Here is a 19,885-nt window from a genome sequence, read left to right as displayed (position 1 = left end):
GGACTCGGGATTAAGTGGCATCTCTCAAGCTCAGACATGGCTGTGGCCCGTGGCCACGTCTGTGAAGTCTCTGCTGCATCCCATGAGGGATTCCTAGGGTGAGTGAGTGAGGATGCGGCTGCCTGTCACTGTCTTTCTTGTCCCCAGGGAGCCTTGTCCATCACACACACAGGACAAACTCATCCTCCTGGCATCCCAGTCTTATCCCTTCACAGTATCAGCTCAAATCCCAAACCTGAGCCCAGATCTCGCCGCCTGCATTGGCTGTGCGACACGATTCACCTGCTGAGCACCGGGAAGAAACGCTGGAAGTCGTAGAGTCAGAGCCAGCGAGTGACCAGCAACCTGATGGGAAAACTCATTCCCTTTGCATTCAAGGCATTCAGGAAGCCTGGCCTTTGTTGTGTGACCCATTATTTTAAGGCATAATTACGGCATTCTCTTACTCCTGTGGCACCCTTAAATGTGTACTAAGTAGCACCTTTAACACACAAAGGAGGTAATATCCTATGCATAATGGTTGTGCCAAAATGTAAGTCTGAGGATTCCGGTGCCTGAGACAGCCCAGACGGCCCCTCCCCGCCAGCAGCCATGCTCTGCCCACCTGTGCTGAGTCCCACACAGGGCAGCCCCTTCCCCAGGTCTCAGCAGCCCACGTGGTGAAGCAGTGGCTGTGGCAGGGGCCCAGTGGGTCATGCTGGGCTCCCGTGGAGGGGTGGGAGGGCAAAGGGGGGATGGCCTGAGAGTGGGGAGGGAGGGGAGTGAGCCCCCACATGTGAGAAGTGTGTGATTGGGCACAGCTGCCCTGTAGTACTGACTCCCACATTGTAAATGCCTTCAGTGGGATGCAGGCCCCACTGGGGAGAGACAGCATCTCACTAGACGCTGTGTCCCGAGCTGTAGCCACTGCTACAGCTGACACGCAGCAGTGGATCACTGGCTGTGGAGCGAGTGGCAAAGACCCCAGCCTCCTGCCCAGACGGCTGTGAGTTCAGGGGCCCCTGGAGTGGTCCTTGTGTGTGCCACCAGTTCAAACGTGCCATTATTTTTACCAAGCGTGGCAGTTTATAATGAAACAAATAGACCAGAAAAATAAATGACAGTTCTAAGGATCTTTTTTTAAAAAGATTTCTTTTAAAGGCGGGGCGTGGGGGGAGAGACCGAGACACAGCAAAGAGATCTTTCATCTACCGCTTCACTCCCCGATGGCAGCAGCAGCAGCAGGGGCTGGACCAGGCGCAAGGCAGAAGGTGGGAGCCTGAGCTCCATCCTGGCCTCCCGGACCACGTTCTTGAGCCGTCCTCTGCTGCCTCCCATTAGCAGGGAGCTGGGTCGGCCCGGACCACGTTCTTGAGCCGTCCTCTGCTGCCTCCCATTAGCAGGGAGCTGGGTCGGCCCTGACCACGTTCTTGAGCCGTCCACTGCTGCCTTCCATTAGCAGGGAGCTGGGTCGGCCCTGACCACGTTCTTGAGCCGTCCTCTGCTGCCTCCCATTAGCAGGGAGCTGGGTCGGCCCTGACCACGTTCTTGAGCCGTCCTCTGCTGCCTCCCATTAGCAGGGAGCTGGGTCGGCCCTGACCACGTTCTTGAGCCGTCCTCTGCTGCCTCCCATTAGCAGGGAGCTGGGTCGGCCCTGACCACGTTCTTGAGCCGTCCTCTGCTGCCTCCCATTAGCAGGGAGCTGGGTCGGCCCTGACCACGTTCTTGAGCCGTCCTCTGCTGCCTCCCATTAGCAGGGAGCTGGGTCGGCCCTGACCACGTTCTTGAGCCGTCCTCTGCTGCCTCCCATTAGCAGGGAGCTGGGTCGGCCCTGACCACGTTCTTGAGCCGTCCTCTGCTGCCTCCCATTAGCAGGGAGCTGGGTCGGCCCTGACCACGTTCTTGAGCCGTCCTCTGCTGCCTCCCATTAGCAGGGAGCTGGGTCGGCCCTGACCACGTTCTTGAGCCGTCCTCTGCTGCCTCCCATTAGCAGGGAGCTGGGTCGGCCCTGACCACGTTCTTGAGCCGTCCTCTGCTGCCTCCCATTAGCAGGGAGCTGGGTCGGCCCTGACCACGTTCTTGAGCCGTCCTCTGCTGCCTCCCATTAGCAGGGAGCTGGGTCGGCCCTGACCACGTTCTTGAGCCGTCCTCTGCTGCCTCCCATTAGCAGGGAGCTGGGTCGGCCCTGACCACGTTCTTGAGCCGTCCTCTGCTGCTTTCCATTAGCAGGGAGCTGGGTCGGCCCTGACCACGTTCTTGAGCCGTCCTCTGCTGCTTTCCATTAGCAGGGAGCTGGGTCGGAAGTGGGCACCCGGCACTCAAATCTGTATCCTCGTGGGATTCCCGTGTCGCTGGTGGCGGCTTGTCCTGCTGCACCACAACACGGGCCCTGGGTTATTTTCTTTAGTCATGGATTTCTGTAAGGCCTGAGCCGGAGACCCATCTTTCAGTGTGGGTTCATTTATCACACAGTTAGGCAAGCTAGCTAGTGATGGAGGCATTTACACACGTCTCACAGGAGCGGACAGCATTCATTATCCTAGTCAGCAGTGGTGCTTGGCTTCTGGGGAATCATGGCCACCTTGAAAAATCTCTGACTACTGCAGAACTCTCCAGAAGGGAACACACAGCAAGTTACCAATTTCAGAAAGGAGTCACGACCCTCCTAAGGCCTTTAGGGCTCTGGGTAAAGAGTTGGCCATAGTGGGGCCAGCACTGTGGCATAGCAGGTAAAACTATTGCCTGCAATGCTGTCATCCCATATGGGCGCCAGTTCAAGTCTCAGCTGCTCCTCTTCTGATCCAGCTCTCTGCTGTGGCCTGGGAAAGCAGTGGAAGATGATCCAAGTGCTTGGGCCCCTGCACCCGCGTGGGAGACCCAGAGGAGGTTCCTGGCTCCTGGCTTGGGATTGGTGTAGCTCTGGCCATTGTGGCCATCTGGGAAGTGAACCAGCAGATGGAAGTCTCTCTCTGCCTCTGCCTTCAAACAAATAAATAAATACTTAAAAAAAAAAAAAAAAAGAGTTGGGCATACCTGAGCCAAGGCTTGCAGGGAAGAGGGCCATATGACTTCATTTTCTGGTTAAAAGGGCGTTCGCATGCGGGGCCTCTGGTTAACATTTCAGATTGCAACAGGGTCTCTGGGACGCCTCAGAGGCCGGAGCTGTCCTGTCCGGGGCACGCCCACACATTTCACAAGATCTGTACTCTCTGTTCCTGCAGGCACTTCAGACTCACAACTGTGTTTACCCGGTGTTTTCCTGCGAAGGGAATGTATGTGAGACAGTGAAATAAGCCAGACACAGAAGGACAGATACTGCACGGTTGCCACTTCTGCAGAGAACCCAGAAGAGGCCGATCCCTAGAGACAGAGAGTAGGCCGGAGGTGCCCAGGGGCTGGGGCTGGGGTCGGGTGAGCCGTTCTTGTTTAACAGGTGCCGAGTTGTTGGTGGTGGGTTAATGAGAATGTGTTGGGTAAGATCATGGTGACAGATCCACAGCATTCTGAATGTATTTAAGACGGGTGAAATGTACATTTACAAAGGGTTAAAGTAAACATATTTCCCACAATAGTTATTTCTAAAAAGAGGGAGTGGTGGCCAGGGCGGGGTTGGGGGGCAGTGTGTGTGTGTACACACGTGCATTGAGGGTGAGACCTATGTTCCTAAGGCCAGTCATCACCTCCTTTCCTTACCACTTTCTGTGTTTCTTCATTGGTTTTTTTTTTTTTTTCTCCTGTTTTTCATACACTGTGTGGCAGTCTGAAGTCAACGTTGCACACTTAACAGGAGGTCTTTCTGTGTGTGGCAGCTCTCAGATGTCGCCTGGTGTGGCTGTCCGTAGCTGAGCTCACCAGCTCTCTACGTCAGTTCCAACCTTTTACAATTGCAAGCAATTCTAGCATGGATAACTGTGTACAGAATGTCATTTCAAAGATATCAGTGGGCACATTTCTTTATGGCAAAAAAAGCAAGATAACAGGTCCAGGAAATGAGGTGGCCGCAGGAGGTCACGGCCGGTACAGAGCCTGCCGGTTGACAAACTTGCTCCTGGGCTCCGCTGTCCCCTCTCTGCCCTGGCCGACTGCCCTCTCGCTGCTCCGTCGCCATCACAGCCGGAAGCTCGTCCCTCACCAAGATTACGCACTGCAGCCAGGAGAGTCCGAGGGCGGTCCCTCTGCCGGGTATTGTGAGTGAGCCTCCAGCCCTGCTGTCCCCGGGAGAGGCCGTGTGTCCTCACCGCTCGTCCGCTCATTCTTGCCGCGTATCAATGCGCTCTTTGTGTGGCTGGAGAAGGGAGAGCTTTCTGGGCCTGTCCAAAATGTGCTGCCCGTGTCGCTCACTGAAGGGCGCGTGGCGTATTTACTCTTATTTCTAAAATGTATTTATACTGGAGATGCAGAGACACGGGGGAACCCCCAGCCGAGGTGCCTTCCACCCCCAGGGCGGAGCCGGCCTGAAGCCGAGAGCTGGGAACGTAGTCCGTGTTTTTCAGCGGGGAGGCAAGGACCCAACCTCTTGAACTCTCCCCTGCTGCCTCCCAGGGTCTGCCTCAGCAGGCAGCTGGAGTGGGGAGGCTCCCTGATGTGGGACTGGGTGTCTGCTCACCGTGAGCCAAATTCCTCCCTTGGTTTGCTTTTTGAATAATTCATGGAGACACAAAAAGAGGCCGAGAGATTGACTTTTCCGCAGTGGTCCGAGGGGCGTTCTCATACAGGCGTAAGGAAGTGGCTCTTTGCCCACATGGCGATAGGTACGTTTACCCATGAGGTGTGGCAGTGTTACAGAACACCCAGCCAATCCGTGCAATGCAGGATTCCAGCCCTCCTCGGCACAGCCTAGCACGGAGCAGTGACGCCTGCACCACCGCGACTCCCCGCAGCGCCCCTTCCCTTGGGCACTGAGTGACGAGGGCGAGTTCGTCCAGGATCCGTCTGATGGCAGGCAGCAAGGACACACACAGTCGTGGAGGGGAGATGCGCCCTTGAGTGAGGCCTTTCGAGAAGTGCAGAAGCTGAGGGTGCGGGTGGCTGGTGCACCTGAGCAGGCCTGTGCTGGCGCAGCTCACCCAGCCCCCAGCGGCTGGTATCTGAGAATGTTGCACACAGACTGGCAGATTGACGGGCTGCAGCAGGAGCACCGGCCGCGGAACCTGCCCAGCGCTCCAAGTCCAGGTGCCTTCTCTCCCCAGAGACCCGTGGTCAAACAGCAGACACTTGCCGCCAAGGCCATTCAGCCAAGTCGGAGTGAGGATAGCGTTTCCTTGGACTACTGACGTGTGTGGTTTTTTTATCCCTTCATTTTCGTTGGGCTTCTAGAGTTTTGAATCCCCTTTGCATACCCACATCGGTGTTTGTTGTTGTCACTTCAGAAACTAAGCCTCTAAGGTTCCGCAGTCGATGGGGTCCCTCCCAGCCCGTTTCGGGATAAGAACTTCCAGGCCCACACGGAAGCATTTTGCCCAAGGTCACAAAGCTGGGTAATGGCAAAACCAAACACAGACAGCAGTTCTTCCCAGGACACCTGGGACCTTTGGCACCTTTGACCAAAGTCCAGGGGGTCACTCAGGTCAGGGCGGACCGAGGGAGCCAAACAGAATAGCTGTTAAGCAGGGACAGAACGCCATCCACGAGGCCAACACAGGGTGACGCCCGGCTTTCCTGTCTGAGTCCTCTCAAGTCGGCTCTGCCTTCACTGTGTGTATGTGTTTTTTTTTTTTTTAAGATTGATTTATGTATTTGAAAGTCAAAGTTACACAGAGAGAGGAGAGGCAGAGAGAGAGAGAAAGGTCTTCCACTCGCTGGTTCACTCCCCAACTGGCCACAATAGCCGGAGCTGCGCCGATCCGAAGCCAGGAGCCAGGAGCTTCTTCTGGGTCTCCCACGCGGGTGCAGGGGCCCAAGGACTTGGGCCATCTTCTGCTGCTTTCCCAGGTCATAGCAGAGAGCTGGATCGGAAGAGGAGCAGCCGGGACTCGAACCAGCACCTATATGGGATGTCGGCGCTTCAGGCCAGGGCGTTAACCCACTGCGCCACAGCGCCGGCCCCACTCTTAAAAACACGCACATGAGGTGCTGAGGCCGCATGGACAGGGAGTGCTTCTGTTTTTTCCGAGCGGCTCTGCCTGATGACCCTGCAAGAGCAAAGCCTGGGGCTGTGCCGGGCTCTCTTCCTTCTTTCGACAGGGCACAAACTTCGCGACAATGTCCGTGGCACCGGACCAGCGTTCCAGGTTGCTTCAGCTAAGACACACTCACTTGCAGGTAGCCAGCTGTGACCCAAACTGACCTGAACCAAACAAGCGCGTGTAACTGCAAAGTCCAGGGGTCACTCAGGTCAGGGCGGACCGAGGGATCCAAACGTTCCCTTCGGACTCGCCCTTGCTCCGGGGCCTCGGAACTCGGGTCTGCCGTCGTGCTGTGGAGCAGAGACTCCCTGTAGCTCCAGGCCTGAACCCCAACTCTGGATTTCAGTTTTGGCAAGATAAGGGGTTATGCCTTTGCAATCTTCCACGGAAGATTCAGCGGCATGGGCTCTGTCTGCATCACAATCCATCCCTCACCCAGCGAGTGGTCCCTGGCCTGGCCTCAAGTGGACGCTGGTGCCTTCAGATCAGTGGGTTGTGGCACGCAGGGAGAGGGTGTTACCAAGGAGATCAGAATCTGTTATGAAGAGAAAGATGCTAAGCAGGCAGAATCAACATTTTCTCTACGTGGGTGGTAAATGTATACTATGGAAAAACTAGGTATGGATTTAAAAAAATTTCTTTGCACCCAACACCTTTTCATTCCATTTTCCCCTGGTGTTTTTGAAGCACTCTTGTATTGAGTGAACAAATAAAGGAGTGAGATGAAGGATGTTGACAACCAAGTCGCCTTTGTAGCCCTGACGACACATTCTAAAACTGCAAGGCCAGTTGTGTCTTCCTGGCATTGTTTATTAAAGGTTTATTTATTTATTTGAAAGGCAGAGGGGCAGAGAGAGAGAGAGAGATGTCTTCCATCCTCTGGTTCATTCCCCAAATGGAGGAGCCATCTGGGTCTCCCTTGTGGATGGGAGAGGCCCAAACACCTGGCAGTCTTCTGCTGCATTCCCAGGCACATTAGCAGGGAGCTGAGTTGGAAGAGGAGCAGCCGGGAGCAGCACACCTGCACCCATAAGGGATACCGGTGTCACAGTGTCTGCTTACCCTGCCGTGCCACAGTGCCTGCCACATGCTTCCTCTTATTTATACAATGCATAGAAATACGCTTATTGCCCCAAAGACGGGACTTCTGGGGTTAGGCCCATGGGTGTGCATCTCCAGAACCTAAGCTCCTCCCTCCAGCCCAGCCCAAGTGGGACTTCTTCTCCCAGAATGACGGCTCTGGGTAATGTGAAGGCAGACAACTTGGATTTTTTTTTGAAGTTCTAGAATTTAGCTGATGGCTACAGCTGTAAACAAAAGGCGCAAACATCTTCGTCTCACAAAGCGAAGACAGAAGTCACTGAGCACTTGGGGTCTGCGTTGCCCATAAGGCCCGCCGGAGCCCGCACCCCGGCTCCACCTCTGCCCCCACCTCCACTTTGGTCCCTGTGACTGGTCAGGGCTGTTAGAGATGCACTCCTGCCCTCACTGCCCCCTCCTCTGCCCAGCTCAGCCACGCCTCTGCCTTCCCTTCAGACCCTGGCCTCCCTGTGCTCTGGGCAAATGCACATTTCCCTCCTCACTGGCCTGTCCTCCTGCCCAGAAAGCATGCTACGCTGCGAGGGCTCTGCCGGCTCTCACAGAGCAGCTCCTCTCCCAGGTGCTGCCCGGTGGGAGGGAGCCACTCGCTTTTCCTCTTCCATAGAATTGTGTTTCCTGTCTCTTGGAACCCCTGCCCCGTCCCACTCTGCCACGGGTTCCTGGATCCCAGGTTGCTTCCAGTTCCCAGGTGATGGGCTCTCAGGTCCCAGGTGATGGGCTCTCGGGTCCCAGGTGATGGGCTCTCGGGTCCCAGGGGGCTCCCGGATCCCAGGTGATGGGCTCTCGGGTCCCAGGTGGCTCCTGGATCTCAGGTGATGGGCTTTCGGATCCCAGGCGGCTCCCAGGTCCCAGGTGATGGGCTCTCGGATCTCAGGTTGCTCCCGGGTCCTGGGTAACTCCTGGGTCCCAGGTGATGGGCTCTCAGATCTCAGGTGGCTCCTGGGTCTCAGGACAGCCCCTCAGGCCCAGGTCCTTCAGCGGGTGCTGGCCAGTTCTTGTTCTGCTACGCTGCAGCAAGACAGTTCGTTCACCCAGCAGTGAAGCCGCCCCCCGGGTCACCCGCATCCCTGGCTGGGGTGCCTGGGTTTGAGCCGCAGCTCTGCTTCCAATCGTAGCTTCCTGCAGATGTGAGCCCCTGGGAGGCAGCAGGTGATGGCTCAGGCAGTCAACTTGCTGCCACCACACTGGAGACCTGGATTGAGTTCCAGGGTCTGGGGCATTTGGAGAATGAATCAGCCGATGGAGGACTCTCCCCACCTCCCTCTCTGCTTTTCTTTCTCTCTGCCTCTCCAATAAAATAATAAAACCAGTATTAATTTGTGTCTCAGTTTTGCTGCTTTGGAGACATCGGGAAGGCGAGCAGCCTCTCAGGGTTTCTCCGCCGTAGCCCAGGCTGCCTGCGCTCCGACCTCGGAGGCTAACGCATCTGCTCCGGGACAGCCTCTCCCCAGCCTCTTCCTTTTTCTTCCAACAGTCTATATGGATCGAAGAGGTGCAGGTGTCCAGGGGGTAGGGAACATGTCGAGGGAGGCTCCCAGGAGCCTGCGTGGATGGCAGTGGAACAGGAAAAGCCCTGGGTCTTTTTTCCGTAGGACCTGTGCCCCATTCCCTGGGAGCACTTGGAGAGGAGCAGACGGCTGCATTCCCGGCCTCGGGGCCTCCAGCCTCGGCACTGAGCTGGATCTTTCAAGGCAACATGCAAATATAAGTGCGAATCAGTGACTGCCAAGGCCAGCTGAGCCTACAGCGGAATTCCTTCGTCTCAGCATCGCCCGTGCTTCCTGAGTTCTTGTGCAATCCTGAGAGCGGGCAGGAAATCCACCTCCAATAAAAATTCATACTGGATTTCTGCTTCCGGTCAGCCTGGTGAGATGTTGGTTAGGAGCTGAAGTTAATTGGACTTGCAGACCGTGATGTAGAGCTGCTGCAGGCTGGGTTCGGACCCATGGACCAGCTCCACTGAGAACAGCTGAGAACACAGGGCTTCCGACTCGAGAGATGTGCGGATCACGAGCAAACGAGCGTAGACAAAGTCGAAACAGAGACCCAGGCAGCTGAGAGACACGGCTTCGCCTCATTCTGAAAATGTGCACACACGCAGGAGAGCGGGCTGCAGAAATCGCCAACCTGTTTCCTGGTAGGCGACAGGCACTGAGCGGAGATTCAAAATGCCTGTCATTAGCAACAGGCAACGAATACTGGTACAATAGTTAGGTGCTTCCTTGGACCTGTGCTAAACAGACGCCTGCAATTCCTACCATGTGGCAGATGAGTAAGGGTTATAGGATGTCCTGCTCTTTTTCAAAACTGGCATGACAATTAAAAAAATATTTGGGAAAAATGTGAATTAGAAGTTGCAAGCGCTTTTTTTTTTTTTTTTTTTTTTTTTTTACTTTTAGAAAAAACTGTGTCTTTGTTCTTGGAAACCTTTTTCAGAATGTTTTTTAATAGCAGAAACACAACCAGGGAAGCCAGGGGCCCCTCGTCCCTTCGCTTCTGGGAAAACTTACGCAGATTCTGGGACCCAGCAGCCAAGGGCAGCCCTTGACTTGGACGTGCTTCTCGGCTCCCGTGTTGTCGTCCGGAATGAATGGGGCTTTTCTCTTGACGGGCTGTGTGTGCGGGCAGGGGCCACAGGAGACCTGCAGGAGAGACACAGGTGGCCTCGCGGTGACCTCGCTCGGCAGAGGGTCTGGCCGGGCGCCTTCCTCTCCTGCTGTTGTCCAAGCTCCAGTCAGCCTGACCTCAGGGCCCTATGGACGTTGGGCTGTTTTCTTGTTTGCCTGCTGCAGCCAAAAGACCAAACCATGTGGCAAGGGCGGGGGGGGGGGGGTCGGAGGAGGGAGGGGGCAGCAGGTGGGCCATAGACCAGAGGGGAAGAAAACCTCCCTTCCCCCAGGAGAAGGGAGCAAACTGTGGGCAGAGTCTGAGCATGGAGGGAGAGATACTCCACCCACTGGTGCACTCCCCAAACAGCCACAGCAGCCAGGGCCGGGGGCTGGGGCCCAAGCATCTGGGCCCTCTTTGGCGGCCTTTTCAGGTGCATTAGCAGGCAGCTGGATCAGAAGCGGGGCAGCCCCAGACATGAACCTGCACCCCCATGTTGGATGCCCGTGTCACAAGCCTCCGCTTAACCCCTGGAGCCACGACGCAGGCCCTGAGGCTGAGCAGTTTTGTGGAGGTCAGGGCTGTTCCCTGCCACGTGGAGGTGGGGGTGGCCCTTCGCTGGAGGCTGGGGTCCCTGTGGCGGGACTGTGGGTCTCCATGCTGCGCTCGGCTGTGTTTCATTGTGACCAACACTGCCTGAGCTCTGAGCTCTGGGAAGCTGTGAGAGATCAAGAGAGGGGTTCTGCGGCTGTACAGGGCTGGGGTCTCCTCTATAACTGGGGATGCCCTAGGCCCAGGCACTTCCCAGGGCCCCGGGCAGCAGCCATAGGCTGGGCAAGGAAGAACAAAGGGCTTGCTGTGCCCACCGGGGGCATGCTCAGCGCTCCCTGCGAGTTGCTTTGCCAGGACTGGGGTCTGGAAATCACGCTGGTGGGGTCTGGAGCCCTCACCGGGAGGATTTTGATGGAAGAGTGGTGAGCTAAGGTTGCCCTTGCAGGCTGGCTAGTATTTCTTCAGGCTGGTTCCCTGAGCAGCATCTGCAGGTGAGCAGGTCACCTGGCCAAGGGGCTCTCGTTCTGTGCCTCTGAGCCCCACCCTGCTCCCTCTGGCCATCACCCAGCCTGTTTTCAGGGGACAGCACCTTGGCCTACGCTAGGGTAAAGCTACCCCTCCACATAGTGTGAGCCCACTGTTATCTCATTACGAAAAGAGATTAACTCATAACACACTCGTAAAATACGTGAATTAAATTTTCTCTTGAGAAAGACCGACAGCAAATACCGAACTCTGAATAACTGCACGCGCTGACTTGCCATAGCCTGGGTGTGTTATCTCTCGCACTAGAACATCGGCAATGCGACATTACATGGAGAGGCAGTGTCGGTGTGCAGACAGCCCCTGCGGCAGCTTCCGCAGAGGGCCGGGGCTGCTTCCCAGAAGACTCTGGGCCCACACGCCAGCCAGCATGGGCCACGGGCCATTGTCCTCTGAACGCTGACTCTTTTTCATTCCCGTCACCCACCCTGTGCCCACCCCTCCTCTTACTCATTTGCATCCTTAAGGACAGACTTTCTTCAGGCTTGTTCAGCCATCAGAGTAGACCGACAAAGGACTGGCTACCGAGACCCACAATGCCATGAGCAGTGGCCACGCGAAGCACATTCTTCCAACAGCAGGTACACGAATGTGAAGAGGAAGATCCCCCTTTTGTCTTGCTGCTCCCTGGAACTGATCTTTTTCCCAAAAATGGCTACAGCACACTGAGGGCATGTCAAGACCTTTGCAGAAAAGCAGGATTGAAAGATCAGTTCAGGGATGAGCATTTAGCCTCACAGTTAAGTACTTGTTGGGGAGGGGGGCAGCGTGTTAAGCTGCCACCTGTGATGCCAGGATCCTCTATGGCAGCTGGTTGGAGACCCGCCTGTTCCTTTTCCAATCCAGTTCCCTGCAGGTGCTCCTGGGAAAGTAGCAGAAGATGGCCCAAGTGCTTGGGCAACTGCCACCCACATCAGAGGCCTGGATGAAGCTCCTGGCTCCTGGCTTTGGCCTGGCACTGTCCCAGATGTTGAGGCCATCTGGGTCGTACCCAGCAGACACCACTTTGGATTGTGCATATCCTGCATCAGAGGCCTGGGTTTGAGTCCCAACTCTGCTCTCAATTCCAGCTTCCTTCTAATGGGCACCCTGGGATGTAGCAGATGATGGCTCAAGCCCTCAGGTTCCTGTCACCCGCGGGAGAGGCCTGGATTGAGTTCCCAGCTGCTGGTCTGTCTGGCCTGCCCCAGCTGTTGTGGGCATTTGGGAAATGAACCATTGGAAAGGAATGCTGTCTTTTCCTCTCTCTCAAAAAATGAAAATACATTTTAAGAAAACGAAATCTATTGTGGTGCAAAACTTTGAAATCATGCTGTTGCCTCACAATATGCATTTTCCATGAAGTGTTTGAAGACCTCACAGGCACATGAATTTTAAAATTTTTTAACAGAACAGAAAGCTTTTTGTTTTGCAAAGAGAGGGCAAGACAGACAGACATAGACAGACAGACAGACATGCTCCGAGCTGCCAGTTCGCTCTCTAAATGCCCACATTGGCTGGGGCTAAAGCCAGGAGCTGGGAACCCAATCCAGGTCTCATCTACTTGAACCATCACTGCTGCCTCCCAGGGTGCACTCTGGCAGGAAGCTGGAGTTGGGAGCCAGAACCAGGTATCAAACCAGGTGCTCCAATGTGGGGTGTGTCTGGGCATCTTCATCGCTAAGCCAAACACCAGCCCCAGACTTCAGCTTTTTTTTCACACCAGGACCTATTCCCACTTCTTGAGCCTTGAACCTTGAACCTGGGCGGGGCTTTGAATGGCAGCAGTGAGGCTGTGTGATTTTTTTTTTTAAAGATTCATTTATTTATTTATTTGAAAAGCAGAGTTAAAAGAGAGACAGAGGCACAGAGAGAGAGAAAGGTCTTCCATCCGCTGATTTACTCCCCGGATTGCTGCAAAGGCCGAAGCCAGAGCCAAGAGTTTCTTCCAGGTCTCCCACGTGGGTGCAGGGCTCAAGGATTTGGACTTCGGCCATCTCCTACTGCTTCCCCAGGCCATAGCAGAGAGCGGGATCAGAAGTGGAGCATCCAGGACTCGAACCAGTGCCCATATGGGATGGCGGCGCTGCAGACTGGGGCTTTAATCTGCTGTGCCCTGAGGCTGTGTGATTTCCAAAGCTAGGTTTGTCTGTCTGTCTCCCCTCTCTTCATTCTTGGGAACCCAGTCTCCATACTGTGAGGAGACCCAAGCTAGCCCCAGCAAGCAGCCAGATCACCCGGCCACCATGTGAGTGATGGACCTGCAGGCGGCTCCAGACGTCACAGAGCAGAGGACGTCTTGGGTGCTGTGTGCGTTCCCAATCCGCAGTGGCGTGAGCGTCATGGGCGGTTGCTTCCCGGGCCACCATCTGTAGGAACTGGCGATCTCTGGAACGTGAAGGAACAGATGCCAGCTGATCCCAGGGTCGCCGTCTCCACGGGGTCTACGTTTCTGCATTTCTGAGATTCCTTTCATAGCTGCACACCCATGGGAGTTTCAGGGGGGCCGAGTTTGGGAGCTGGTGAGAGAGTGTTGGGAGAATTGAAGTTTCCCCCGCTGTGACTGATAATGTTGACTGGGGACTGCAGAAGTACAGCCAGGTGGGTTTGCTTTTACCTGCCTCACTCAGGCACACCCAGTACAATCCCTGCGGGCTCCAGCCCCGGGGCCTCCCCTCCCTTGGTGGGGGGTGCAGGGGGGGGGGCGTGCTCCGAGGCGGAGAGCATCTCTGGTCTGTTGCACAGGAGGGGCAGGTGAGGGTGCCCGGTTTCTTCTCCCACTCTCACTCGTGGGATCAGCCCCCGCGTCTCACTGGTGGGATTTACCCAGGAAGACAGGCGTGACCCTCCCAGGGTTGTTACTGGTCCTTTGTTAGCTTCCTGCGTTCTCTACTTTAGCCCCAGGCAAACGTTCCATTGAAACCCCATGATTTCCTAATTATATGTTTTTTTCCAAGACTTAAGTGTTCAATCATTTTCAATTGTATACCGCTGAAAATATCTTTACATGGCCTCTGGTTAAAGGCAAACATGAGACATGAAAATTGATATTAGTTGAAAAAACAGAGAATATTCTATTTTACCATTTCTTTTCTACCGGCCTGTCTGCTGGAAGAATGCTTGTGCAACGGTACAAGCTGGCACTCGGTACAGCAGTTAAGACGCCTGTGTACCACGTCAGCTCCCGCCTCCAGCTTCCTGCGCGTGCACCCCCAGAGGCTGTGGGGGTGGCTCAGGTGGTTGGGCTCCTGCCACCAGGTGGAACCTGGGTTATGCTCCTGGCTGGCTTTGGCGTGGCCTAGCCATAGCCATTGCAGCCTCTGGGAAGTAAAGCCAGTGGAAGGGAAATCTCTCTCTCTCTCAATAGATAAATACTTCTAAAAAGAATGACGTGTGCTGCTTGGAATGGCTGCAGCGCTGTGGGTGTAGTTCAGTGTGTGTCTCAGTAATGCTGAACCTGAGCCGCCCTTGGAGGCTGATGCTCTGGTCCTCTGTCTCCGTGGAGGACTCGGAGGGGAGCAGGTCACGCGTGCAGTCATGCAGTCTGGCAGGCAGAGGACGTGGTGTGCCTGGCTGCTAGTGGTGCTCTTTTAGGACTATTTCCTTATGTGATTTGAACACAGATTTGAAAGCCAAAACACTGACTTTGGTGTAAGACCCGAGGTTGGCGGCTCCTCCTCACTTCTGTCTTGGTGACCCATGGCGGCTGCTTCCCCAGAACTCTGTTCTCATGAGCAGAACCAGGGTGGCTCTGGAGTCAGCCTGGCCCCGGGACAATGTGCCAGGACAGCAGGAGCAGGCCGGCGCCCTCTCCCCACCGTCAGGGGCGCACTCTGCTGGTGGAGGCACCAGGGCCTCTCTGGGAGCCCCATCCCGGGTTGAGTGGTGCTGGTGATGGGGGCGGGTCCAGCGGAAGCCACGTCTGAAAGCAGGGGCCACAGTGCCTCTCCCCAGTGTCACAAAGATGCCTTTGAATGTTCAAACCCAAGGGGCCAGCAGCCACAGGAGGCGGTCGGTGCACAGCTGGCCGCCCGGACAAAGGTCACACAATTGCTTTGGGGTAAGGGCTGCTGCTGGGGTACAGGCCATGGTCATTGCCAAGTGTAGGATTTCACTGGGGCTCCTGGACGCGTGCCCAGAGGGCCTCATTCCACAGGCTGGGGCGAAAGCAGAAACACCCACTGTTGACAGCTTCCTGTGGTCTACAGCCCGCGCTTGAAGAAGCACCTCTCTGTTGCTGTCATCTTTGGATGAGGTTCATCCTCAGTAGCTCTTCGGGATGTGAGTCGCCCCACACCCCACTCCGCGGGGCAGAATCCCAGCCGTGGCGCTCACAGCACGGGGAACACAGGCACCAGGCTGAGTTCAGCCTTGCTCAGAACTTTTAAAGACTGAATTCCACTCAATCTCAGGTTTCCTGGATCTGCCCAGATGCATCATCTGCTGCTTCCCAGGTATGTTAGCAGGGAGCTGGATCGGAAGCGGAGCGGCTGGGACTCAAACGTAGCCCCAGATGGGTGTGGATGTCCAAGCAGTCTGCCGTCCGCAGAACGTGGGCTGCAGGGACGTGAGAGTGAGGGGGAGGAGCGAACACAGCCGCAGGGGTGGGGTGCTCCGCGGGCACAGCCTGTTCTGTGTGGCTCATTTGATTCCCTCGGGTAAACACAGTGCTGCCAGCCTCTTAGGGACACGGTGGGGAGAACTGTCACCTTTGTTTCTTGAAGGAAAAAAAAAACCATACGAACCGTCAAAGGAGGTTTGGAGGCTTTGCTGGTAATCTAGTGCTACTGGTTTTGTTCCACTCTCTCTGCCCCAAGAGCTAAGCATGCAAACCCGTCTTCCTTCAGCCCTCATTTGCAAGAACATCAAGGTTGTTGTGTTTTTTGTTTTGTTTTGTTTTTTCCTGCACCTGTGATGTTTTGAGATCTCTGCAGTTAGTCTGCGGTGATAATTATTTCTGGATCCAGGACATCTTTATTTACCCACACCAGGAGCTAGCGGGATTCCAGCGTGGGCAAGAGCTCTTTTTGCTTTTCTGGCGTCATGTTCAGTCTGGGACCGTCTAACCCAACCCCAGTTTTTCTAACACCGGAATCCGAAGCGGTTGGGATCTTGGAGCGCTCTCATTTTAGGAGTGATTTCTTCGTGTTTTCACAGTAGCCATGAGATGACTCTTTCTATTCCCGTCACGCTGCTCTTGTTCCACATTGTGTGAAGGAGCAGGTGAACAAGTGAAGGTAACACAGGTATCCAAGTAAGCAGGGAGAGCTGTCACCAGCCGTCCAGGCAGCAGGGTGCTGGCAGTCACATAGGAAAGAGCAGGGGTCCGGGCCAGGGGCGGACACAGTGACCCTCGGGTTCCCCAGCGGAGCCCCACCTGGACTTTCAGGCTCTGAGTACCTGGGCAGACTGGGTAAGAAATAGCAATAAACAACAAAAAAGAAAGTTGGCACTCCAGCCCTGAGGTGTCCTCATATGGTGACAGGTGTGTGTGAATGTGTGTAAACATTATGTTAATTTGAGAGGGACAGATCTTCCATCCACTGGTTTGCTCCCCAACTGGCAGCAAGAGCCAGGCTGGCCCATGCTGAAGCCCGGAGCAGGGAAATCTATCTGGACTTCCCATGCGGCTCCAGGGCCCTAGCATTTGGGCCATCTGCTGCTGCCCTCCCAGGTGCATTAGCAGGGAGCCAGATCTGAAGCGGAGCAGCTGGGACTCAAACCAGCTCTCTGATATGAGCTGCTGGTGTTGCAATCAGTGGCTCAACCTGCTGCACCACAGCGCGGACCCCAGCATCATGCTGTTAATCCCCGTTTCACAGATAAGGAACTCACCAGCCCAGAGCAAGCTGCAGAGGGGCAGGCTTCTGACCAGCGCCTAGAGCTGCTGAGTTGCCGGGTGCTGCCCACATCCTGCTCTTGTGTGCTAGCTGGTTCCTCTCACAGGAAGCCAGGTAGGATCCTGATCTCAGGCTGAGATGTTCAGAGGCTGAGGACGGGAACTGGAGGACCAGACAGGAGAGTGCCAAGGCTTTCTCCACATGCCCCTGGAGGACGGTCCTAATTTTAGAAGTGCTGGCTTTTCCATTCTGCTGGAGGTGATGCTCGAATTTCTCCAACTCTTCACCAGATCGTGCCCTGCCTTCTGTAAGAACGGCACGGCAGGCGGGTGCCGCGGCTCACTAGGCTAATCCTCCGCCTTGCGGCGCCGGCACACGGGGTTCTAGTCCCGGTCGGGGCGCAGGATTCTTTCCCAGTTGCCCCTCTTCCAGGCCAGCTCTCTGCTGTGGCCTGGGGAAGGCAGTGGAGGATGGCCCAAGTGCTTGGGCCCTGCACCCCATGGGAGACCAGGAGAAACACCTGGCTCCTGCCTTCGGATCAGCGCAGTGCGCCGGCCACAGCGCGCCAGCCGTGGCGGCCATTGGAGGGTGAACCAATGGCAAAGGAAGACCTTTCTCTCTGTCTCTCTCACTGTCCACTCTGCCTGTCAAAAAAAAAAAAAAAAAAAAGAAAAAGCACAGCAAGGGGTCCGATGGCCCTGCCGCCGCCCCCTTCTGGCTATGGGATCTGTGGAATGCCCCCATTTACCTTCCCTCCGCCTCTCCCAGTGTTTGCTGAGGGCCTTTGGCACTTTCTCTTCTAAATTATTACCCGATTTTTCTCTTGCCACATAGGTCTGTAATGTTAAGGCTGTTTACTTGACACTTCAGTTTGAACTCCTAATCTTTCTAGCAGTATTCATTGCATCAGCTGTGTCTCGCAAGGATTCTTGTCTGTGGTTCTCATCCCTTCTCTTAAGTTTCCCTTTGCGGCATAAAGCCTTTCTCAGCATGCCTCAGCCGGGCTGGGTGGGGGCAGATTGTCGACCTCCTTGCCTACCGTCCGCAGTTCTCTGTCGCTCCCTCTCTCACGGAGGAACGACACTGGACCCTGCGCTGTTCTTTCTGCTTGGCTCTTCCCGGGTTAGCTGCCGGTCCCTCACTCATGGAGGAACGCTGTACCGGGTTAGCTGCCAGCCCCTCCACCTCCGTGGAGGGGTGGCACCCCCCGCTGCTTTCCCCGCTTCCGCGGAGGAGCGGCAGCTAACCCGGGAAGAGCCAAGTAGAAAGAACAGCACAGGGTCCAGTGTCGTTCCTCCATGAGAGGGGGAGCGACATAATGGTGCTGTGACTCGGATATGAAACCTAGGAGGAAAAAAGTGGGAAAATACTGGAGAGACTAGGGAAGAGCCTAGGGAAAAGCCGGACGGAAAAGTGCCGGAAGAAGCTAGCGAAAGCCTAGGCATAGGCTCGGGTACGGACTACGGGGAGAAGCTAGGAGAAATCTAAGGTTGAAAGCGAAAGTGAAAGCTAGAAGAAACAGACTCGGATATGGACTGTGGGGAGAAGCTAGGAGAAATGAGAGATAAATATTGCTGGAAGAAAGCTAGGGAATGTACCGGGTAGAGAAAAATATAAGCTAGGGAAAATGAAGCCGCGGGGGTAGGCCGAAGTGGAGACGTAAGCTAGGTTGGGATTCGTCAAGTCAGCCCTGGGAGCAAAAGGCGAACAATTAAACCAAAAGCGGAGACGTAAGCTAGGTTGGTGTTCATCAGATTAGCCCGGGGAGCAAAAGACAGGAAGCCAAACCAGAAGCGGAGACGTAAGCTAGGTTTGAATTTGTCAGGTTAGCCCGGGAAACTTAGACTGAAAACTAAACCGGTAGCGGAAACGTGAGCTAGGCCGTGATTCGCGGAAGCCGCCGAGCGCAGAGAGAGCTCGCGGGGCACAAGCGGAGAGAGTGCATGGGGCGCGAGTAGATAGGAAGCGCGGGGCTAGTGCGGAGGCCGTGGGGTGGGCATGAAAGGCGCGGAGACCGCGGAGCGCACTTGAAGCCGGGAAGCCGCACAGATGAGAGAAGCGCGGTCTGAAGCCGCGCAGAGCCGGGAAGCCGCTGTGGTGTGGGGCGCCGGGAACCTGCAGGGATAAGAGAAACAGAAGTATAGAAGTAAAATAAGAGAAATAGGAATGCCCGGAGATAGAGACATAGAGAAAAATAAGGCCTCCCCACAACATGGCAATGAGAAGGCTCGGATTTGGTCTGCCTGACTAGTAAGGCAGTAAGCACCTGCGGGCGGCTAGCAGCGTATGCGCCGCAGGTCACCGAAGTTAGGCACATTATCAACACCAATAAGTCTCCCCACAACACGGCAATGAGAGGGCTCGGATTCGGTCTGCCTGATTAGTAAGAGGATAAGCACCTGCAGGCAGCTCTAGCAGAGTATGCCCCGCAGGTCACCGAAGATAGGCACGTATCAACATCAATAAGTCTCCCCACAACACGGCAATGAGAGGGCTCGGATTTGGTCTGCCTGATTAGTAAGGCAGTAAGTACCTGCAGGCAGCTAGAGCAAAGCATGCACTGCAGGGCACCGAACACAGGCACGCATCAGTGCCTTAAAGAATAAAAAGAAAGGGGGAACTGTGGGGAGCAACTGAGACTAGACTAAGTTACTGGAATTAAGACTTATTCTATGCATCTGCTCTGCCACAATATGGCGCTGAGAGAGAGACCAAACAACTTCTACTCAGCTGCCTCCAGTTTGACCAATAAATTGCAGAAGCTGATCCTGCTCCTGATTGGAGGAGAGCAGTGTGCTCGGCGTGTGGGCAGCAGAGCAGATTGGTGGAAGAGGACTATAAAGGAGGAAAGAGACAACATGCACCGGGAACATCTAAGGAACACCTGAGGAACATCTAAGCAGCCCCTGAGAGAGCCGGCCAGCGGTGTGCTGCTCCTCCGTGGAAGCGGGGAAAGTGGTGGGGGGTGCCACCCCTCCACGGAGGTGGAGGGGCCGGCAGCTAACCCGGGACGGTGTCGTTCCTCCATGAGTGAGGGACCGGCAGCTAACCCGGGAAAGAGCAGAGCAGACAAAAGAACAGCGCAGGGTTTAGTGTCGTTCCTCCGCGAATGGGGGAGCGACAGTTCTCACCTCCTCTGGAGCAGGCTTCTCAGTCTGC

The 19,885-nt window shown here is 55.4% G+C and overlaps 1 long non-coding RNA gene across 1 annotated transcript; it reads left to right on the top strand.

The window, feature by feature from the left end:
• The first annotated feature begins 3,232 nt into the window (after positions 1-3,232).
• On the top strand, positions 3,233-9,549 carry LOC108176449 (uncharacterized). The gene is made up of 2 exons (XR_011389646.1): positions 3,233-3,352; positions 8,798-9,549. It is a non-coding gene; the product is annotated as an uncharacterized lncRNA (long non-coding RNA).
• The last annotated feature ends 10,336 nt before the right edge of the window (positions 9,550-19,885 follow it).

Source organism: Oryctolagus cuniculus, chromosome 6 (assembly GCF_964237555.1).
Source record: "Oryctolagus cuniculus chromosome 6, mOryCun1.1, whole genome shotgun sequence".
Classification (NCBI taxonomy): domain Eukaryota; kingdom Metazoa; phylum Chordata; class Mammalia; order Lagomorpha; family Leporidae; genus Oryctolagus; species Oryctolagus cuniculus.
The sequence above is the reverse complement of the archived record's forward strand: the minus strand, read 5'-3'. Positions and strand labels throughout refer to the sequence as shown.